A 21927-nucleotide genomic window follows, 5' to 3' on the forward strand; every position below is an offset into this window, starting at 1 on the left:
ATCTTCATGTTTCTCTAGGGCACTGATGTTTGGTTTTACTGACTGTACCACGTGCCTCAGGCTGGCAGTCTCTCTAACAGACGCATTCACCATTCTTTCATTCAGTTTCGTAATCCTGTTTCTCTGATGAGCTTTCACATCTGATCCACAAATGGTTCCTAGACTGATTCATCCATTTATCAATCTATTTACAGGGATCCTTATTGAAATAATCTTCCCATTTCCAATCTCTCCACCACATTTTGGTTCAAACAAATATCCAGAATCATAATCCCTGCACTCAATAATCTGAATCTCAAACCACTCATCCTTTTATCACATCATGACCTCTAAAATCACTGTCAGGCCTGCATTCTGGGATTATCTGCCCAGGAGTTCATCCCCATGGATGTTCACAGCTGCACATCCAATGCACTTAACACTGAACTTCCAACAGTCAGACACATTTTGCTTGTGCTGAAATTATAAATTTGTGCTGCAAGGCTTTCTACCCACATGGTATTCTTTTACAGTGGTTGTAAATTATTGTTTTGGTCCTTCCTTACTAAGGACAGGGAATCAAAACCTGAACAGAATCATATTTAAACTCATACCAGTAATATGCCATAATGAGACAGATGTTAAGGAAAAGCAGTTGAAAAAAAAGGTGTTATATGCATATATTGTATTACCATTAATAAATAAAGTGAATTTTGAAGGTTGAGTGTGGTAAGACTATTAGAACTCTACACCCAGATAAAACTATCAAGATGCAATATATTTAAGTACATTATTACATCAGAGAAAACATGAACCATGGTGCCAAGGCATTGTATCTCAACAGATGTAAAACCCATGGAGTCAGAAATGGAAATGCTGTCAAGACACTGTATTTTGATGGTGTAGCCTTGAAGCCCAAGTAAATTGGTGTTGTGTTTCCTGGTACAGAGGCAGGAGGCTGCAGTTTACTTCTGTACTGCTTCAAGGCTGAGATTTGCCAACAGTTGCCTTGTCTGAGCTTGTTTTGGCCCGCAAGGGGTTCTGCATTTGTTTGTTTATCTGTAACAGCAGTTGCCTAACAATCAGATTATGTTTTGACATTAGTTAACTTTGTGCAACTGTATGCTATACTGTTGTAGAATTTTTTATGAAGCTATGGTTAGTTCAAACAGGTCATTATTCTGTGTCTGTGACCTAGAGTTGCCTAGAAGAGTAGGAGTGCAGGATGATAGCAGAGGCCTTGAAAGTCCAGGCACGTGATGATACTAGAGACCCCAGGGTCATAAACATATTACCAGTACTCAGTTACCAGTCACTAACAGAATGTAGCCTTGGGAGCTGGGTAAAACCAGTTTCAAGGGAAGAAAAAAAAAAAAGAACAAGGAACAAGTGTCTAACTGTGAAAAACGAAGTTCACTCCTGTAAATTTTAAAAAGTTTAATAAAGACAATAAGAGACATAAAATAAAGCAAAGAGTTAAAACGGCCGGGTGCCTTGGCGCGCTGCCAAGAGCACACCTGGTATCCCATGGATACCCCTTTTATCCCATCCTTGCTGTGAGGGGTTAATGCATATTCAAGCATGTCCCCTCCCTGGTTCCGCCTTCTTAGATCATGCTCTTGCACAGTCTCAGTTTTTGCTGGTCATCATAATTTTTTTGCTGGTCATCATTATTCTTGCTGGTCAGCATTCTTTTGGAGTCTGGTTTCCTTTTTTCTGCAGATGGTCAGTTGTTGATAAGGATCTGGGCCCCTCATCCTTCTTCTGAGGGCAGCTGAGCTTATCTTTCCCCCCTGCCCACCTGGTACCGGTTTTTTTGATAACAGTTTGCTCTCCATTTCCTGCTGCTGATAACAGCCTGTTTTCCACAGCTTGATCCTCCCATTGTCTTGCCTTGTCCAGATGAAACATATCTTTATTATTCAGAATTCCTATCTAAGCCTATAACTTACTAAGAGAGAAAAGAATATAGTGAAAGCATATAATATATATTTATCAGAATAATTGTGAAAAGCCAATATTTACAACATGAATTCACAACATAACATAATGTGGACTAAACCACAGACAGTGAATTTTGTTATAATAAGGAATTGTGAAGCAATAAAGGAAGAGGAAGATGTGGCGCGTGTTACAAAATATATAAAAATAAATCCAAGCACAGACCCTGGAGTGAGGAAGTTTCCACCATCAGCATCAAATTTCTCCCAATGAAGAACAAGGGACACCAACAAATCTCTTATTTCACAGCCAACCTTTTGCACCAGAAGGGTACTGGGAGGCTGATTCTAACACCAGAGAATGGGAACAGCTACTAGGAAGTTTCCATGCAGATGTTTTAACTGTGAATTAATGTGTCTTTTTCTGTAAAAACTGTATTATTTAAATGTAATATATGTTGGTATAATTCGTGTTTTATTGTACATGTATAAAGTCGGGTATAAAGCATATTTTATGTATAAAACACAAAGGAGATTGCAAAAGCTGCTGGGGAAACCCAGGAAAAGGAGTAATTTGCAAGAGAACAAAGATATCAGCGAGAAGAGATGGGTCCACCCAGGCAAGAAGAGCCTACTAAAGATCCAGTGATTAATGCCTGATACCGATCTAGTCGAAATACTCAGGACCATACATCTTAATGTCCAATTCCCGAAAATCTACTCAAACTCTCTTCCCTTCTGGGAAGACTCATCAACAGACCAGCAGCAGAAATATGAATATGTAACAACACAAGAAGGAGAAGGAAACTGAAGCTGCATAGCCTCAGGCTGAAAAACCTGTATAAAACTCAGCTCTCCGAAGGACAGTTTGTGAACTTGGGGGAGCCAGAGGCTGGTTCTGAGTTCACGCAGTGCCCCGGGCTCAACGCTGACTTTGATTGTGGCTGTTCCAAAATTCAATTTTTCAAATTTTTCAATAAAATCCTTATTGATAAAATTTGGCTGATTTAATTTATAACATTATTAATGTTGCTACCAGTGTCACAAGATTGAAAGCAATGTTTTTCTGTTAAGACATTAGGTATGCAAACAATAAATTGGACTAGTAGAAGGTATTTCTTTAGTCCACAAAAATGGTACGTTGCAGCCCAATGTCAAAGAAAACCAAAACCCTGTAATTCAAACATTGCACAAGGGGCCTATAACATAAGCAAGTGTAGGATCTCTTGAGGACATGTATGACTGGTGTCAGAGCAAGAACTGTCTTTAGATGTACACCTGTTGCAACAACAACAACAAAGCCCACATACCACAAGCAGGGTAACACTTATAACTCAAGTATAATCATGAAAACACATGGCACGGGCACCATTGTCTCAGAATCAGGCGTGTAGAACCAATCACTACCATATATAATCATGCTGCCTATTTCAGTTTTACCTTAGTAAGGGCAAATACACCTCTGAGGTTTGTGTTGTCTCCCATTACTTCTACTTGAAGCCTGTTGTAATATGGGTGCAACCATTTGGGCCAAGAGATTAATTTTTGGCAGTATTTGCTTGCTCAGGCAATAGAAATCTAAGAAACTTTTTCCTCCCAATCAATCTGATAAACTGTGCCTTAGAAGGGATTTCAGGATCTCTGACCATATGTTGAGGGTTAAGTATCCTTCCTTTTGTTCCTTCTCGCCTATGGAATTTTTACCCATTAGTTGTGGGGAAACCTGATTTCTGGCACTTATTGGGTGCTTGAGAAACACAAAGAATTCGGCCGGGGATCAGGAAAAAGAGAGGGAAGGGGCAGCTGCGGAGGGGCTGCTTTCTTCAGCTTCAGAGCAGGACAGACGCTCGGAGCGGTTGTTGCTGCGAGAAAGGAATAATTCGCCATCACCCAGACGGAGCTGCTGCTTCTTCTTTGTTGGTGGCAAGTCTGTCCTGCCGGGATGTGCCAGTGCCAGGCACCGCCATGGAGCTGCTGATACACCTCAGCCACCAGCCCAGGATCTCAGCTCATCTCTGCTGTTCCAGCTGAGTGTTCCTCAGAGCCCTGCAGGAGCACCGGGACTGACTGCCCGAGGGGGTTTGTGGAGCAAAGCCTCTCCTCCATCCCTTCCCGTCTCACCAAGAAAAGCTGTCACGGGGTCCCTGGTTCTGTTTTCTTGCTAGTGCTGTAGTTATTGTTTGTTTACCTTCTTATAAATACTAGTAAAGAACTGTTATTCCTATCCCCAGATCTCTGCCTGAGAGCCCCTTGATTTCAGGATTATAGTAATTCAGAGGGAGAGGGTCTACATTTTCCATTCCAAGGGAGACTCCTGCTCTCGGTAGCAGACACCTGTCTTCCAAACCTGGACACCATATATACCGGGAACATTTGTTTTGTCTAAACATTTCCAAACATGGACTGCACCACCTGATTTGCAGCTGATTGGTTTTCTGGAGGTTGTAGCTAGGACCAGCTTGCCTTTATGTTGTTTTTTTTTGTGGTAAAACTATTGCCTTTGGCAACGCGGTTAGCATGGTGGCTAAGAAGGGTGTGTTGTATCTGGCATCTTTAGCTTGAAAAGTTGCCAATTTCAATTGTCTTACAGCCTCTTCCTGTCTTGGACCTGTCACAAAATGAACAAAATGAAGGTTTAATTTGCTTAAAAAATCACCATCAAAGGTTTTGGTGAAAACAGATTTCAATATGAATTTGCAAAAGCACAACAAGCGAGGTTCACCCTACTACTATTACATGCATAATTAATATAAACAAAAAGAAAAATAGATCAAATTTAGAGTGATTTATATGAAGGTCAGGGATGTAAAAGGAGTAAGGCAGAAAAGGGTAGGCGTGACCCTCTCTAAACTTCCCAGAGAGCAGTCTGGGTGTAGCTGGATACAAACTTAGGCTTGGATTTAATCAATGGTTTATTGTCTAAAGGATTTAGCAGCCCTTAAATGTTAAATTAACCAATAATCAATTACAACCACGACAACAATGACAGTTATGGATTCAAGATAATAGCACATATATTTGCTATAAAATGTTCAAATCAATACACACACAAAGATATGTATATGTACAAAGGCACACCTATTAAAAACTTCCCTCAAGAATGAGTGAAATACCCACATCTAATGCCTTTTGTTGTATCTCAGTGGAAGGGGCTGAGCCTCAAGTAGCTGGGATATTAGCCCAGGTCCCATTACCAGCCAAAAGTCTTCCTAGTTTGACAAACTTGGGAGTTCACACACTCAGAGAGGTCCCATTCAGAGGGAGATGCTGGTGCAGCCCACTGCAGTTCAGAAGAGATCAAAGGGTCTTACTTAGGAATGCTGTTTATAGGGTCATGAGATGGTTGCCTTCAGTCACCAGTAAATTTTCTGTCTGCAATCCAGGACTGGCAATTACTGAAATTTTCAAAATTCCAGTAAGGGTGGTACTGTTCCACTCAGGCTACAATTCAGATAACTGATGTTTCCAGGCTGTTAGGGGATGACAGATTATTCCCACTCTCCTCTCCCACCTTGTCCAGGCAGCAGGAGTTCCTGGTATCATCAGAGCTGCTCCCACCTCAGCCTTGAAAGAGTTCCCAGTACAGTCAAGGGGCACTTCACTGCTCAACTTTCACACAAAGGCCAGGGCCACAATTGCTGAGAGGAGATGCAAGCAGGCCAGAGAAGAGGGGGTGAGGATGCACGCCCACAGGACCCCATTCCCACTCAATAAATGCATCTGTTAGGATTGAGTAACGGTCACATGGTATTCATGAGCCTAATGTGTAACTTAAAGATTGTGTAATTAATCAATGTGTTTAATCATGAGCAGACGTACAGTATATTTTTCTGTCCGTGGGAAACACCATGTGTCTTTGATCACCAATTGCATTTATTCTTCCTAGGAACTGTATGATTATTAATGTAATAAGGATATTAGGATATATTGCCAAGGGAGTTTCCAAAGCTAAGTCCACATCCCAAATCTGATTGCTATTGGGACTGAAGACATTGTGAGCAAAGCACTCACTACAGGTGTGCACAGGTGACCCCAGAGCTGCCTACCCTCACCATGGACAGGGTCTGTGCAGTGTGTCATGCCATCATCACTCCAATGACTAGGTCCTTGTTCCTCAGTTATATTCCTGTGGGTGTTCCACCACACAACTTCTTTTTTCTCCTTGTTTTTTCTAAACCTCTTTATTGTCAGCCAACACCTATAACTCATATGCCCAGAGCTTCTATTTTCCTTATTCAATAAGCCACTCCTCAATCTGTTTTGCTGTTAATGTAGCAAAATGAGAATGAGAGGGTGCTTTTTGTTTTAAACAATATTGATTTACCTCACATTTGTGTTCTTATAGCATCAAACACACAACCACTAAGAATGCCGGTCATATTTCATTTGTCTTGGCCAGATCACTATGATAGTCTGTGGTCTGGCCGAGAGGACTTGGATATGGTAAGGGAATATCAGGTGAAGAGTAGTCATCTTGTCTCTTTTGACTGGGGAAAAACAGGTTGGTTTTGAATGTGCCTTTCACTCTTCAAGCTACTTCTGGAGTTGGCAGTAGCTGTAAACTTGGCTTTTCTCACCCTGTCCAACCTCCCTGAACTACCTTTGCTGATACATGTATCTCCCTCTGGAGATTTTATGGATCAAATACTGTTCTTTAACTTCCTGCCATTCTCCACATCTTCAGCTCCATCCTTCATTTTCCCAGTATGCTCTCTTATGTTCTGGGGTCTTGGAGACAATCTGGTTTCTGTGCTGCAACAGTCACAATTCTTTTAACCCTTCTGTTTTAACTCTTTCTGCTGATGCTTTCAGACACATTTTATATTTGCCCACTTTAGTGTTCCTACCACAAATCTGCATCAATAGAATCAGTGACTGTGTAGCTTTTGTATGCTCTGTCTACATTATCAGTCACTGTATGTGGTTCCTACCTTTTCTTTCTTTTCCAATGAATGAGTCTAACCACTTCCACAATGAAGTGGTGGAAAGATATCTTCTTGCCTTCTCACTTTGGATTCTCTGCCAATTTATATGGCAGTTAATGAAACAAAGCTCGCTTCAAGTTCCTACAGATAAGGAAAGTGATTTCTGCTTCATAAATCAGCTGACTCTGTTTATTCATATTTTCACCAGCAGAAGTATCAGTATGTGCGTGTCCCAGTAATCTGGCCAGGACAGTTTGTGCACATGTTGGACAGGACATGCCAGTACTGAATCCTGCCTACATTTCCTACGTTCCTCTTCATTGCTAAAAAGAAATTGCTTTTGGTTAGCCCTTGAGAGTAAACAGTTACTGTGATCTTGGTGTTTAGTTTCACTGCACGTGAGTCTCAGACAACACTGCTGGGTAATTGTTTTGCTTTTGTTTTCCTTTTCTAGTTCCATTCTGGCTCCAACCCAATTCCATTATCCTCCTGTCATCTTACCTCATGGTTTCATTTTCTTGTTCTCTGGTCATTGAATGAAATCATTCACAGGTTGCACTGTGATCCAGGTAAACTCCTGACCTTAGATAACAATATATGCCATTATTTTAGTTCTTGTTCTACTGTTTCTTCTCATGTTTCCACTTGCCCAAGCACATTTCTCACTTCCAGAACAACCTGAGTATTCACAATGCAAATGTCTGCAAAAGTTCCAAATAAAAGTTTGGGGTTCATTTGCAGATTAGGATTCCAAGTTGCTTTCTATTTGTGCCATAGTATTTCTATTATAAGTGCCATCAATCACTTACATCATGTATATGTTAAATTGCTGGTTGTATTTGTCTATTCTGTTGTCTAATAAGTTCTAGCTGAACTCACCACAGGAAAGCTTTTTGCCCCTGTCCTGGGGTGACTTTATGATACTGGTATCCCCAATCGTCTGGTTTATGTTATATATTAAGTTCTGCACCTTTAAGACTGGCTTTGAGAGCAAGAGAGGAGGAAGAAGAAGCGCGCAGTTTGTGTTAAGGAAAAACATCACTCCCACACATCCCGCTCCTGGACTGTGGTGTCTGCAGCACGGACAGACAGCGGGACAGAGCTTCTCTCTGGCTTTTAGTTAGTTTTAGTTAGCTGAGGCAGAGGAGTTCCCTGGACCTTTGTTTGTTTTTTTCCCAATTTTCTTGGATCTGTGCAAGCCTGCTCTGGACTGAACACCCAGCCAAACCCCGGGAGCTCACGCCTGTGGCCCACCGGGGCCTGGGCCTCGGCACTTTCCAGCGCCGGAAGGACTGATAAGAACCTGAGCGAGCCGAGCTACACCACATGAAAAGGACTTTTCTTCCTAAACTTGCCATCCCATCGAACAGCAAGAGGTTTTATTATTTAATATTACTCAATTTCTGTTAAATAAACAGCTTTTTCCACTTCTCTCTAAGGAATTTTTTTTCTTTTCCCAGACCAGTTAGTGGGAAGGGGCATTTCCCTGGAGAAATCCCCATTTGGAGTTTTCCTTCCTAATTTGCCCTAAACTAAGACAGCCCCTGAGGTGTATTGTCTGTTATGCTTTCCAGTTCTTCTGGGTCTTTTTGTTAAGGACACTTTCAGTATAGGTTAATACACTGTTTTAAAAGTTGCTAAGGCATATTCAGTATTTGTGCACCTAGCAACCCAGGATTGCATAGTGTCTTAAGAACAGAATCTTATCAAATGCCTTAAAAGTTGTCTTACAGTTTTCTTAGCTCACCTCTCTGGAGGATATGTGTGTCATCCACAGCACTGCAAAGAACTTGAGACCTTAGAGAGCTTTTTGTGACAAAACCAAGAGCAAAACCAAGCTAGTGACTGCCAGCTACAACAGTGCAGCCCCAAATATGGGTTCTACCCAGTGTGCAAGAAGCCAATTCCCACAGAGTTGAGATATTTATTTCATGTCTGCTCAGAAATGGGTACAACATGGCAAATCTGAATTAGCACCCACTCAGTAGTCCAGCTACCCACTTTTATACACTTCAGACTGTGGAAGAGAAACATTTCCCCTGCACACAACAGTCTAAACCTACATTTAGTCCTGTCTTCAGTGTCTTCATTACTCTTCCTAGGTTGCATCTGTGTTTGTGCTGCTAGTTGCTAGGTGGTCATAATCTGCTTCCTGGTGGTCATGGGACGAAGGCTTGTAGTCTTCCTCGGTCAGGAGTTCATTCTCGATGTGAGCACGCAGGCATTGGTTCTATACCAGTTATGCAATTTACAGTATACATCTCCTAATAAGGAGATGTTCTAGTTCCTGTTTGTACAGCCGGATACCGTGGTTTGGCCTTTCTGCAGTTTCAGCAACCACAAAAGTTTGGCGCAAATGTTCAAACAAAATTTTTCTTTGGCCTTATCAACAGTTTTGTTCCAGTGTTATCTCCTTGTTTGGCAGATTTATGGTGTCATCTTGTCCTCCCTTCTCTGCAGCCAGGACTTGATTCCTGGATTCTGATGGTTATCTTACAGAGATAGGGCTTATTACAACACCAGCCACCATTTGTTCAGCTTCTCTCCTGAGTTTCCATAATTTTTACAAGAGTCCAAGCGATGATATAGTTTGATGGAAAAATTTCATCCCAAAGCTAGACTGGTAATGCCTTGCCTGTTCAGGGCAATCTGTCCCTTTGCTTACTACAAACCCCCTTTAAACACACTTCCTTACTACCTAGATGCTAAACAGAATGCTGCCTTTCAAGGGCCAGTTTGTACCTCTGTTTATTTGCAAATCAGTCTCTTGAGAGAAGAGTCTGAGGTTGCCTGGAGTACCCCAGCTCTGAAGGGGGTACCTTTGCCATTTAGCCATTGATTCAGACAGGCTAAGTTTGGCTGAAGCTTTTGTAGAGGATCAGCCTCTGGGATCTGTGGTAATTTAAATGTTGCAGTTACTGTTTCCTTTCAGGTTTTTCTAATGGTTTGATTTGATTTCTCTGTACCTCCATTAACTCAAGGATTTTCTAGTACCATGAAAGTGTGTTTTATAATTTCTTTTCTAACAAATCGGTTTAACTAATTCCCTGAAGTGTGAGTGGATTTTATGAAAGGGCCTCCTCTGGAAACCATGTATTCTGTCAGGTGTGGAAGAGCATAAACCTCCATGGTGTCCTTTTCTAGGTGAGTTTCAATCTAGTTGGTTAATGATATCAACAAAGAGAAGCAAATAGTTATTTCTCCTTGCTGTAGTTCGCAGGAACCTTGCATGGGTGATGCAAATGTCATGGTGAAGACCCTGAGTCTTATGGTACTGAATCTTTACTCTCCTTTGGCTCATTATAGCTGTGACTTTTCTGATTAATTAAGCCTTAGACCACTGGAGTTTTTTGTGGGGTTTTTTTTCCCTTTAGCATAGGTATTTAGTGCTGGTTTATTTGGGGCTTTTTTTCCTGAGTGTAGGTATTTAGTGCTTGTTTGGAGGATTTTCAGGACTGTTGGATTGAACTCCTATCTGCTGTGACCAGTACAACCAGCTTTCTGCTTCTGTAAATTCCCTGCACTTCTGCAGGGCTTTAGAAACATGTGCACATACATTATGTCATACAGAACATTTATGATGAGCTCTTTTATATCTTTTGACTAATTTTACGATGTTTGTCGCAGGTAAATTTAGCCACAAAGTACTGGTTTTAACCACATAGCTTGAACAGATTTAAGCCCAAAATTCTGAGTAGATGAGCAAGTGGAGGTTTGTGTGGAGGGTGTTGATATAGATGGGTAATACGATGGTATTTGGCTCTTGCCATTAAGGGATGAATATTATGTGTATGTTAAGAGAAGTTCCATTGATGTATAGTTATGTTATTGTGATTTGTTGTTTAGGCATCCCCTGTTCTCTCCATAGTCCCCTTTCCCCCGTATGGTTGCCAAGGGATGGCCTTGGTGGTCGGGACTTGTGGCTGGAGGGCGCGAACCTGTGCCCTTCCTTACATGGGGCAGTTGGGAATGGGGAAGGCTTGTTGCTAGGGGGCGTGGCATGGCAACACCTGACCTCCAATCAAGTTGCAGGAAAGCAGCTTCCACCAATGGATGGTGAAGAAGAGTTGATTGACAGACTTTGGGCGGGGCAAAGGTTGCCTGAGGCAACCCCCCCCCCCAGAGATATAAAAGGCGGAGCAGCCATTTTGTGAGTGAGCATGTGGGGGTATAATTCAATGTTCCCAGCTCTGTAATTTTGCCTTATTCAGTCCTTGGTTGTGTTTTGTTAGGATTTTAATAAACCTTTGAAATTTTTAAAAGTGAGTGTCATTTCTCACACGTGAAAAGGTATTTTATATCTCTTCCCATGCAAGAAGTTTGCATGAGAGAACCCATGTGGTGGTGATGATAATCTTTCTCTGTCCCTTTCTCTTTCTCCCCTGCTTTTCTTCCTATTTCTATCTCTCTATTTCACATTTAGTGTTGGTTTGTTAAAATTTGTACCATTGACTTTGGCATATGATCTTGTTTGCACCTTAATTTAGGCAGAGGTATCTTTTAATTATCAGACCCTAACATTATTCCAGAAGTGGGATCCTAACATCATTCTGGTGGATCTTAACATTCCTGTTCCTGAATCAAAAGTAAATCCACCACTTCCAAGAAAATATTCTTAATTCTCACAAACCTATTACTTTTTAAGCAGCAGCATAAATTTTGATCTCGCTCTCCCTTGAACGTCATCATTGCTCTAATTTTCTAGACACTGCAGTTAAACTGCTAAGTTTGGTTCAGAAGTGAGGCTAGGTGACTTTCTCCATCATTACCTCCCAACTTTAAGGTAAAACATGAAGGTTAAAAAACCCAAACCAACAAATTTGGTAAGACACTGAAATCCTTTATATTAAAAAAAGGAACAGTAAAAGAGCACAAGGACTCTTTTTACTTCCTTTTTTTTTCTTCTCTTTTTCTTTTTGTTTTTTTTTTGTTTTGTTTTGAGTGCAGGTAATCTTTAACACATTACACAAAACATTAATATTAGAGCAGCTGTATCACTTTGTTATGACCTATCATGATGCTAAAATATTTGTAATAATATGACAATTGGCCTTGTCAAAGATTAATCATGTAATTATCCCTCTGACCTTTTTCACTGAAACCCACTGAAAGCTAATCTCCCACCAGGGACTCTGTTGATTCCCGTGGTATTCAACATATCCAAATGGTATAATTTAATTTTTAAGAGATTAAAATGGGCTAGGAAACCATCCTACTGTGCTGTTTGTTAGAGTGTCATCTCAAAGACATACCCATGCAGGTTCATTTGTGTTGTGGGTAGAAAAGGAATAGGAGTACATCATGATTGCAAAATGTAAATTCTAAATGCTCACATCCACACTTCTGATTTGTTCTTCAGATGACACTTGTAGAAACCTGCCAGGTTTACTGTGTGAAAAAAACAGAATTCACTCTTTAGAATTTTTTTAATTTAATAAGGGGATAAAAAGGGACAAATATCCAGCGCTGGGGTGTTTTTGGGAATCAGCCAAAAAACACACCTTAGCTTAAAACAATGTTCTCTATATACTGTTACATTTCTAAGGGTACATACGTATTCATGTGTTTCGTACTTTATTCAAACATTCATGTGAGCTTTTTGATGTTTCAGGAACTCTTTTGTTTGATTTTACACTCCGACTTATCTGTGTGACATCCTGTGGGTTAAGTCCATATATTTTATTTCTTCTTGTGTTTCCATCCTGTTGTTTCACACTCCCTGATAAGGAGTTCTTCTATAGTTCTTCTCCAGTGCTCTGGTTTGTGTCACTGTTATCACTTCAAGAGGTCGGTCAGCAGATACGGGGGAAACAAGCATAATTGCCTTACACCATAGGAGCTTTTTCACATTTTGTGTTTTGCTAAGGCCTACGATATAATACATTCATCACACTGCTATTTCTACAAGCTATACAGTGCAAAACCAATAGATTGGGTTACACTAAGAAGCAGCCAAAGGGAGTTACAAATTGTACCATATCCAAGTACTTATGATAACATGTAAAACATGTAAACAACATGTAAAAGCTAGTACATAAATGCAAAATCTAATATTTTTAAGTTATTTTTAACACTGTGTCAGGATTGATAATTGCTGTGATTTGCCAGCCAGGATTCTCATGAAGAATTGATGAGGATGGTTGAGCAAAAACATGAGCTAAGCCATGCTTGTCTTGCACCTGGCTGGAGCAAAGCTCAACAAGAGAACATTGTCTGTGAGGAAGCAGAGGCCTCACAGCCCAGTGTTGTCCCTGTGAAGCACAGAGCAACAACAATGTCTCTGTACCAGCCTCACCCCCCTCATCCATGGGGCCTTGTGATAACTCTTGTACTTTGAGGAGATGAGGATGTAAAGACTCTCTGGGGAAGGTCAGAGGGCCTTTGCTACTGCCTCAGCCGGAGGAGGATGCTGAAGTATCATGGTTCTGTTCTGTCTTCATTTCTCTATAAACCACATAACTCCGTTTGACCAAAGGTGACCAAAGACCCTTATTGTCTCTAATTTGCATATTAAAAATATCCCCACCAATATCAACACAAGAAAACAGCTATTCCCGAATTGAAACCTGCATTTGCAGGATACAGTATTCCTGAACCAATCATATTTGACTACAGTCACATCTCCATTTTGCCAAAAGTATGAATTTTCTATTTCAAATCCTCTACTTTGGGAGAACAAGAATATGAACCCGCTTTGCAGACAGGATTGTGGGCTGGCTCCTCTGTCCTCCCCAGAGCAACAGCACCTCTTTGTTAAGATCTGTACCTCCACCAAACTGCATTGGAGTATACCTGGGAACACTGGTAATCTAACAAGAATCCATAACCTGTTGCTTGAATAAAGTACACTTTTTGTTAATCTGTGATCATGAAAGTTCTTATTGAACATGACCTATAGTGCCAAATTGGTTATAATCAGAAATTAAAACATGCCTCACCCAGCCCCTCTGATCTCAGAGGACAAGTCTGAATGCAAGGGCTTTATTTTCTGCCTAATTTCATACACTTACCACATCTGACACAGTTCAGTTTTGTATTACTTTAGATCTCTTTCAATGTGCTATCCCTTGCTGATTCATTCTACACCACTCAAAAACAGTATCTTCAATCCTTTCTGCTTGTGGTTATCTGAATGAGGAAAATACTCTGGTAATGGAACTGACCTGTTAACAGGCTTGTGCTGCATCTTACTCTTACTATACAGGGCTGTGACCTGAATGCTGAGTCACAGGGCTTGCAAAAGTGGGACAGCTGCAAGCAACAAACGGAATACATACATTTTTATAGTCAGGTCCATAAAAATTATGATGAGGGACAACGGGACAGGACCTGATGAAACAAATTTTTAATTTGTTTTATTTATAATAATCTTGTTTTATTAACACTTGCTAAGCGAGAAACAGTTAATAGGGATGCCCATTGTACAACTTTTCCTTCTAGCATATAAGGGTGTGATCAAATAAGGTCCTTCTTGGCAGAGAAAGAGGCTGAGCCCACAAGAATCCACCCCTGAACTTGCAGTGAACTCAGTACATCAGGAGATGGGTTCTTGGCACTAAATCTGTTCTGTTTGCTCATACAGTGATGTTCAGACACAGTCAATAAAACTGATAGTTCTTCCCATTACCAGGTGTCATTTGTTTGATTCAAGGTGACCCAAGCCCTACTGATCATGATTGAAAAGGAGCTCCCCATTTTTGCTACTATATATAATAACTGTTAAAAAGCAATTAAGAAACTTAGAATAATAAAAAGACTAATTATAATCCCCAATAAACTCTGCTCTGCTAACTCAGTGATTACAGTTCTATTGATTAATCTTGCAGAACTTCTTTCAGTGAAGGAGAATAATTTTATTTTAGTGGGTTAATAAAATGTCTAGCTTCACCTACTGCTTTGATTGTGCTCATAGGAAGTGTGAAGTACATCCATTTAGAGACAACTGGCTAGCAAATCAGATCCACTGTCCAAAATTCACTTATTTATTTGAAGATTCTGTCATGGAAGAAGGATGCACCTCACTCAAAAGAGAGAAGCAGTAAAGTGTTTTATTGATGTAGAATAATGATTTTTGACAAAGTTTGATGGAATTTGACAAAGTTCAATAGCAAAGTTCACTTTATGAATTACTGCATAGAAGAGACATACAAAGAAAAGTTGAGTTAGAATGGCTCAGACAGGGACTGGATGTATGAAGAGTAAGAAGGATCCTTTTGTTGAGTCATGAGGAGGAAAGTAGATCTCTTTGCTCCTTTCCAGAGCCTAGGTACAAGCTGGATCCTGTCTTGGTCTGAGATTGCATCAATGGTTCGCTTCTAATGAAATTACCCACACTCAAACACCTGAGTAGCTACATAGGTAATCCTTCACAGGATGAATTCAGCATGCTGTCAGTCTCTTCCTGAGAACCTGTCCTGGGTATGAGATCTCTCAAGCCCAAGGAGTAACCTCAGGGAGGTATCATTGCCGTGCAGCCTCTGCTTCAGCAAAGAGAGCTCCAAGCTTTGCATGGGCTGTCGGTGCTTGTACAGTGAAGTATTGCTGCAAGTCAACAGCAATAACAAGACAAGTATCTTGTTTTAGCTCTGATATCTCGTTCTGTACCTTTGCTTATCTTGAACCTTTGGGTTTTGAAACGTGTTTTCAAAACACCTTCGCTCCCTTGTAGGTGAGACAGGGGCTTAACAGCTTGTGAGTGCACCCCAAGGACATGAGGCCTGTTGTTGGTGAGTCTGAGCCAAAGGACAGGGAGGGGGTCAAGTGTGTCCATCACAGTACCCCATGCCGGCAGGGTAAACCTCAGAATATACAAGTCTACTATATCATTGAGGAAACTTTCCTGTCTGACCATGCAGGAGCCACTCTGGCAGTCACACTCCCACCACCACCAGAGGCTTTCACTGCTGCGACTGAGGTCCCCTTGCAGTCTCAGACATCTGGTTCCTTCAAGGAACTTAATTGTGGTGCAGCAACACGTAACAGCTAAAGGACCAGCTTGAGCTGGTGCCTCTGAGGAGTGGCCCCAAACAGAAGAATCCCTGGGCCTTTATACTCTCCCAGTCTAAGCCTGCTATAGCCTGGGGTTTTGAGTCCTGGGCTCTTGGTGTGCCTCTGGGTGTCCAGTTACCCCAGCTGACCCTCATGTCCCCATAGTGGCCTTTGTTGTGCAAAGGGTTGGTGACAGGTCACTTCTCATTGCCCACGGCTCCCAGCACCCAGAGCTCAACCTGCAGCTTGCAACCAGACCTACCTGCACTACGTGTATTCCTCAACATCTGTGCTCTTGTAACTTAACAGTACAGTGTTTCTGGTAATTTTTAGACACAAAGCACTGTAACAGTTAATGTAGTTGCACAAGACAAAACTAGACAGTAGATCAGAGTGTGAGCAAGTCTGTGGTTGGTTAAGAGTCATAAGACTAGACTTTTCAAAAGTGAGATTTACTCAATCTATGTTCAAGGAGAAGTAGCCTTTTTCCATTGTTTTTTGTGGTTAGTTTTTGTAAAATACATTTAGTTCCTTATTTTTCTTTCTTTTCTTCCTGCCACCACCAAAGAGGAAGACACTTGAAAAAAATTTTTAAGTTTCACTATTATGTAAAAATGCAGTGTAGAAGAACCTCCTTATTTAGGCTAAAATAGATTAGGTAGTTCTTTCAGATCTCGCAGATGTCTAAGCAGGCAAAAGCATATGTTCTCTGACCTTCTTCCTCAAATCTCTATCCTGTGTTTTTTTTTACCATGACACACTTTCCTCTTGTCTCCTATCTAGTGCATGATTGTTGACAACCACATCCCAACAGCTTTTCCTACACCAGCCATTAACTAAACATTCCACAAAGCTGTTTCTGCAAGCTTTTCTTTTACTTTAAACAGAATATCCCAGAAATGTTTGTATTAACATCTGGCACATAATACACTGTATTTCTGTTTGGCAAGAACAGGCAGCATCATCCACCTTTCCCTGTTTTGCTGGTATGTTATTTCCTCAGCAGCACTACAAGTTTGGTGCCAATTTAACAGAAACAAATCGATCTGGAAGTATGATTTATACGGAATTTCTCTAAATTACACAACATATGTGAGCTAATTGGATTTAAAAAGGGAAGGGCAAGGACACCGATAGCCAGGCTGACAGTTTCAAAGGGTTAAGCTTAAGCTAAAGAAATGCAAAGTAGAAAACAAGGGAGCCTAGACAAGTGCAGAAACTCCTGATGGATGCCATCCTCAGAGAAGCAGTGAAGTCAAAAAACATGTTTATTTCCTTCCTATGTGCAGCCAGTATTGGTCCATCCATACTGCTTGGTCAGCTGAATTTATGAGCTATTTCCCTGCAATAACCTCTAAACTCTAGGGTGTTCTGTGAAAGTTCAGTTTATGCTATATGTAAGTTTAATTAAAAAACAGAATTTTATTTATGGGAATTTTCAAGCTCTGTCATCTTTGAGAGTTTCCAAGCTAAGCAGCAAAAACAAAGAAAAAAATTACTTGTTGCAAAGATTTTGATCAAATTAACTCACCTGCAACCAATATCAAGTCCTCAAATTGTTCTTAGACACGAAAAATTGTTCTCGTTCTGTTGCTCTCCAGCTGCATCTCTTAAAAGACCTGCATTACTTCAATTACTCTCCACTTCCCTCACATATCTACGTGGTGTGCCCTTTAAGTTTTACTTCATTTGAGAGCCTATGCAGTGTGGCAAATGTTCAATTACCTCTAACTTCTGCTTACATAATTCCTAGCAGTAGCTGATGTTATTTCCCAAGAGATGTTTATTTTGTACACAATGTGAGCAGCATTGCCTCGGTTCTGTTTGAGACTTGCAAAGCAGATAGGAGATCTACATTGTCCTCACAGATAATTTCTTTATTGTTGCCTGTTGTCATCCACAAACACCTGAACAGCAGGGGCATCTTGTTCAGCTTAAGTCACTGCCTCATACACTTAAAGATTGCACTTGGCCTGGAAAAATTAGGAAGTGCCTCTAGGCCACAGTTTAGCACACAAAACTTTTCTTACTGCTCAGTACTGGGAACTTACACCCACCATCTGGGCCCATGACCCAAGGAACTTCCTGCAGGGAGAAGAGTATTTTGGGGAGCTGCTCCCCTTACACACTCCTGGTGACAGGCAATTGATAGAAGAAATGGAATACAACAATGCCTTACTTATCCAAGTACGGGCACAATGAGTTTCAAAGAAGCAGATAACAGAATGTAAAAGTAGACACACAGGATGCCAAATGTAGCTGGAACCAGTGGATAAACAGATAATGAGGAATATAGTAGCTTTTGTGCCAAAGCCATGTAATGAGAAATAAGAGTGCTAAGAGAAATTTATGGCAAAATCATCTATAACACTGGGGACACTTGGTGACCACCAGAGACCTCTTCAGATGGCCCTCTAGGAGCATTAAAGGACTTCCAGTAAGAGGTAGATGTATGCAAATTAGTTCTAGAGAAAGTGATGTTTATGTATTAGGTGGGAAGTATGCTGTAATCAGTATGTATAATCAGGATGGAATAAATACCTTGTTGTAAAGTTTCATGACACATCAGATTAGAGGAAATATCCTCCAGGTGTCCAGCCTGCTACAATATAAAATGCCTGTTTTCCAATACTTCAAAGTTGTGTTAGAATTCTTCTTCCCTAGCTGATTTTGGTATCACATTGCAGGCCAACATTCTCTTCATCACACAGAGAGAAGGAGAAATGTCAGCCAGCTCCAAACCTTCATTTTCTATAGTTCATTGGTATTCATCTTCCCATGATATCCCTTCTCATACCTGTCCCATTTACACAATTTCATTTTAAATTTGTTCTCCCTTTACATTTCAGTCAAATTAATTATTATTCTCAGTGGTAAAGCCCTATTTCCTACCACCCTACCCCCCTCCGTTAGAATTCATAAGATTTATGAGTGGCTGTAGAGATCAACTCCCAACAGAGAGGTCCAAAGTAAATCTAAACATTGGCAAATTAAACCATCACTAAGATAATTATAGTTGTCATCATCATTTCAGACATAGCATCATTGAATAGACACCAAACAATCAATTGTGTAATTGTGAATTAGTAGGGGTTCATGGAGATGAAGTTAATTACTCATTCCTACCGTGACAAAGCAACTGAGTACTTCTAGCTACTTTTTGTGAATTAACCTAACATAAGTGCTTAAGGGAGGCAGAGCATTTTAAGCAAGGGCTACAGCATGAGCAATTCAAACACCTGCAATATAAAAGGAAACAAAAAGAGCTGGAAAATATCTGCTAAGAAGATGAACAAGCTGGATAAATGTTGATTGGACCATTATAGGGAGAATATGCGAAACACAGTATGTGTATTGGGGTGACCACTGGTGTGAGCAGAAGGGAGTTAAGTGAAGCCCATCTCCCAGGGAGTAATGAGAGAATGAGTGAAAAGAAGCAAGAGAAAAAAGCTACTCCAAGAGACTCAGCTCCACCTCCTCTAAAATATTTCACCACAGTGACACCACTGGCTGCCTTAGGATGGCTGATCAGCTTCTGCCCAAGCAAAGCCTTCCCCCACGAGCCCTGCCCAGGATCCATCTCAGTGCCACATTTCTCTGTGCTGCTGGGCTTCTCCAGGCCAGCTTCAGCTCTTTGGCTTCCTGAACTATTCTTGCCCTAACTTGTGCATACCTCAACTCTTAACACTAAGCAATCTAGGATTAAGTAACACATTAGATTACTTTAGCTGTTTAGGTTAGGCCATTTCTGGAATTGTTGGAGACAAAATCTAATTTTACTTCACCCACTATAGAATTGACCATACCCTAGCACTGCTTGCAGTCTTCTACACAAATACCATCTCAGCTCCAGCTCTGAAATGAGGGCTGTACAATTTACCTTCCCCTTATTTGCCCATTACCTGTGATTTGAGCCCACCATCACTTACTGTCACCCTTTGAAGGGACCAAAGCTGGGTACAAGGTCTGTTCTCCTATGCAGCAAGTCTAGTTTCGAGTGGCAGAGACCACTGATCAGACACAAGTTACACTGGCTAAGAACATGACACACTTTTCCCAAGAAAAATACTATGCCTGTTAGCATGGAAAGAGCATCTTCGATTTCACACAGGCTAATGAACCGGAAAGCAGTAGCAGTTAGTGGCTGCTAGACCAAGAAACCTTCTGGCATCAGAGATAAGGTACATGCTATACCCTTGAACAGTGTGTTCCTTGATGCTTACCAACTGTATTGCTCTTAGTCATGTTCCTACTTAGAGACCAGCACAAGGCATTCTTTTAACCCTTCCTCTATTGTTCTTCCTGTTCCTTTCACATACAAATGTTACATTCATAATCCATTCAGAAGAATTGCAATACTTTTACTACAAATCTCAGCTGGGAAGTCAAAGCAACAAATTTATATGTGTGTTTAGCTTCTCTAAGTTAATATAAGATGGAATATCTTTCAAAATCCCCATGAACTGTTATTTTCTTTGGTAAATAGTTCTAGCAGTCTAATGCTATCTCTGGATAATTGAATATTGCAATAATTAAAAAGCAGGTATTTTTGGAAAGGATATTTTCAGATTATTATTTTTTCACTCTTCATACCAGCTGATACCTGCAATGAACTATCCATGGAAGCATCGTAAATGTTATTTTCAAAACAATATTGTGCAGTAAGACCACTCTTGTTGACCTCAAAGAACTAACATGTTACACTTGCTACATCACTCTGAAGAACTCAGGGTGGTTTTATATGTGGAAGAACACCAGAACTTCCATGAACAATTAGAAACTCCTTAATACATGCTATGGGCTAAAAGGCACTATGTGAGAAAAATACTGTAATATATAGATAATTAACAGTCACAGGATTTGTAGTATAAAAAGAATGGAAGCCATTCTGAAGGTTTCAAACTGAGCATGATAGATGAGTAAGATTTAATCTATGGTATAATAAATGTCTGCCAGTTGTAAATAAATAATCAAGTGAGAATTACTTTGGGGTGTCTAAATGTCCCTTCTTTTCTAGGAGGCTATTTAGGCAGATGTCCTTATCTGTGTATCTTATTCCAAGACAGGAAAAGATTTCACCCTGTACAATGAGGCATTCCAGGCACCCTGTATATGTGATGAATTAACTATGTCTGAGAACTGCAGTCTCCTGCACAAGGATGTCTGTATGGATCCCTCATTATGGCTGTCATTCTGAAGCTCTGCAGCTGAGCTGGGCTGGCTAAAGCTTTCAAAACCCCACACAATACATGGGTTCAAAATCATGGAAAATGAAATCCTCTCTGAGAGAATCTCATCATCGCCTGTGCCTGGAGAACCAAGCCATCACTGTGTAAGTGAAAAAAAAAATAAAAAAAATAGCTGTCAAACAAGACTGAGTAGAAACTATAAAATTGTTTTACTGCTATTTAAACTCTGTCAATGTTTCCTTTTTTTTATACAGCTCAGTGACCTTCTGGCTCCTTAAGCAGTAAACATTAGGGCTCTGAATCGCCCTGAATCATAAGATTTACGATTACTTACTTCAGCATAGGTTCTTCTGGTGTCAGAACCTGAAGGGAATCAAATACATTTTGGTAAACCAAACACATCACTGTGACAGTAACACTGCCATAATTAAACAAATAGTAGTAACTATAATGCAAAAGCTGTGTGTGAGAGTGTGTGTGTGTGTGTGTGTGTGTGTGTATAGTCTCTAAAAAAAAATTAAACCTCAGACAAGTATGTGTGCACAATCTATTCACTGACCCTAAATCAAGAATGTCTATTATGCATAAGTATCTTGAGCAAAGATTGTCAAGATGCCACAACTGCAAAACACTGTCTGTGTTACTAGAAAACTGAATCCTGAAGGATGTCTAAGAGAGAAAGGCACTGCCTCTTGGAATAGCAACCAGCCACTGAATCATATAACTTTTAGTCAAGAATTATATAACAACCATTGGAAACAGCATGATCTTTATGTTCCAAGATGAACTATTTATGTATGTGCCACTGTTTCACAGCTAGGTATGCAGAATATGTCTAGCACTCCTTTATGCTTTGTCTGCAAGTGTTATCTTGCTATCATTAAAGAAAACAAACCAGAAATGCCT

Source organism: Pseudopodoces humilis, chromosome 5, assembly GCF_049639895.1.
Source record: "Pseudopodoces humilis isolate 2021_Gansu_Grassland_sample_001 chromosome 5, ASM4963989v1, whole genome shotgun sequence".
NCBI lineage: Eukaryota > Metazoa > Chordata > Aves > Passeriformes > Paridae > Pseudopodoces > Pseudopodoces humilis.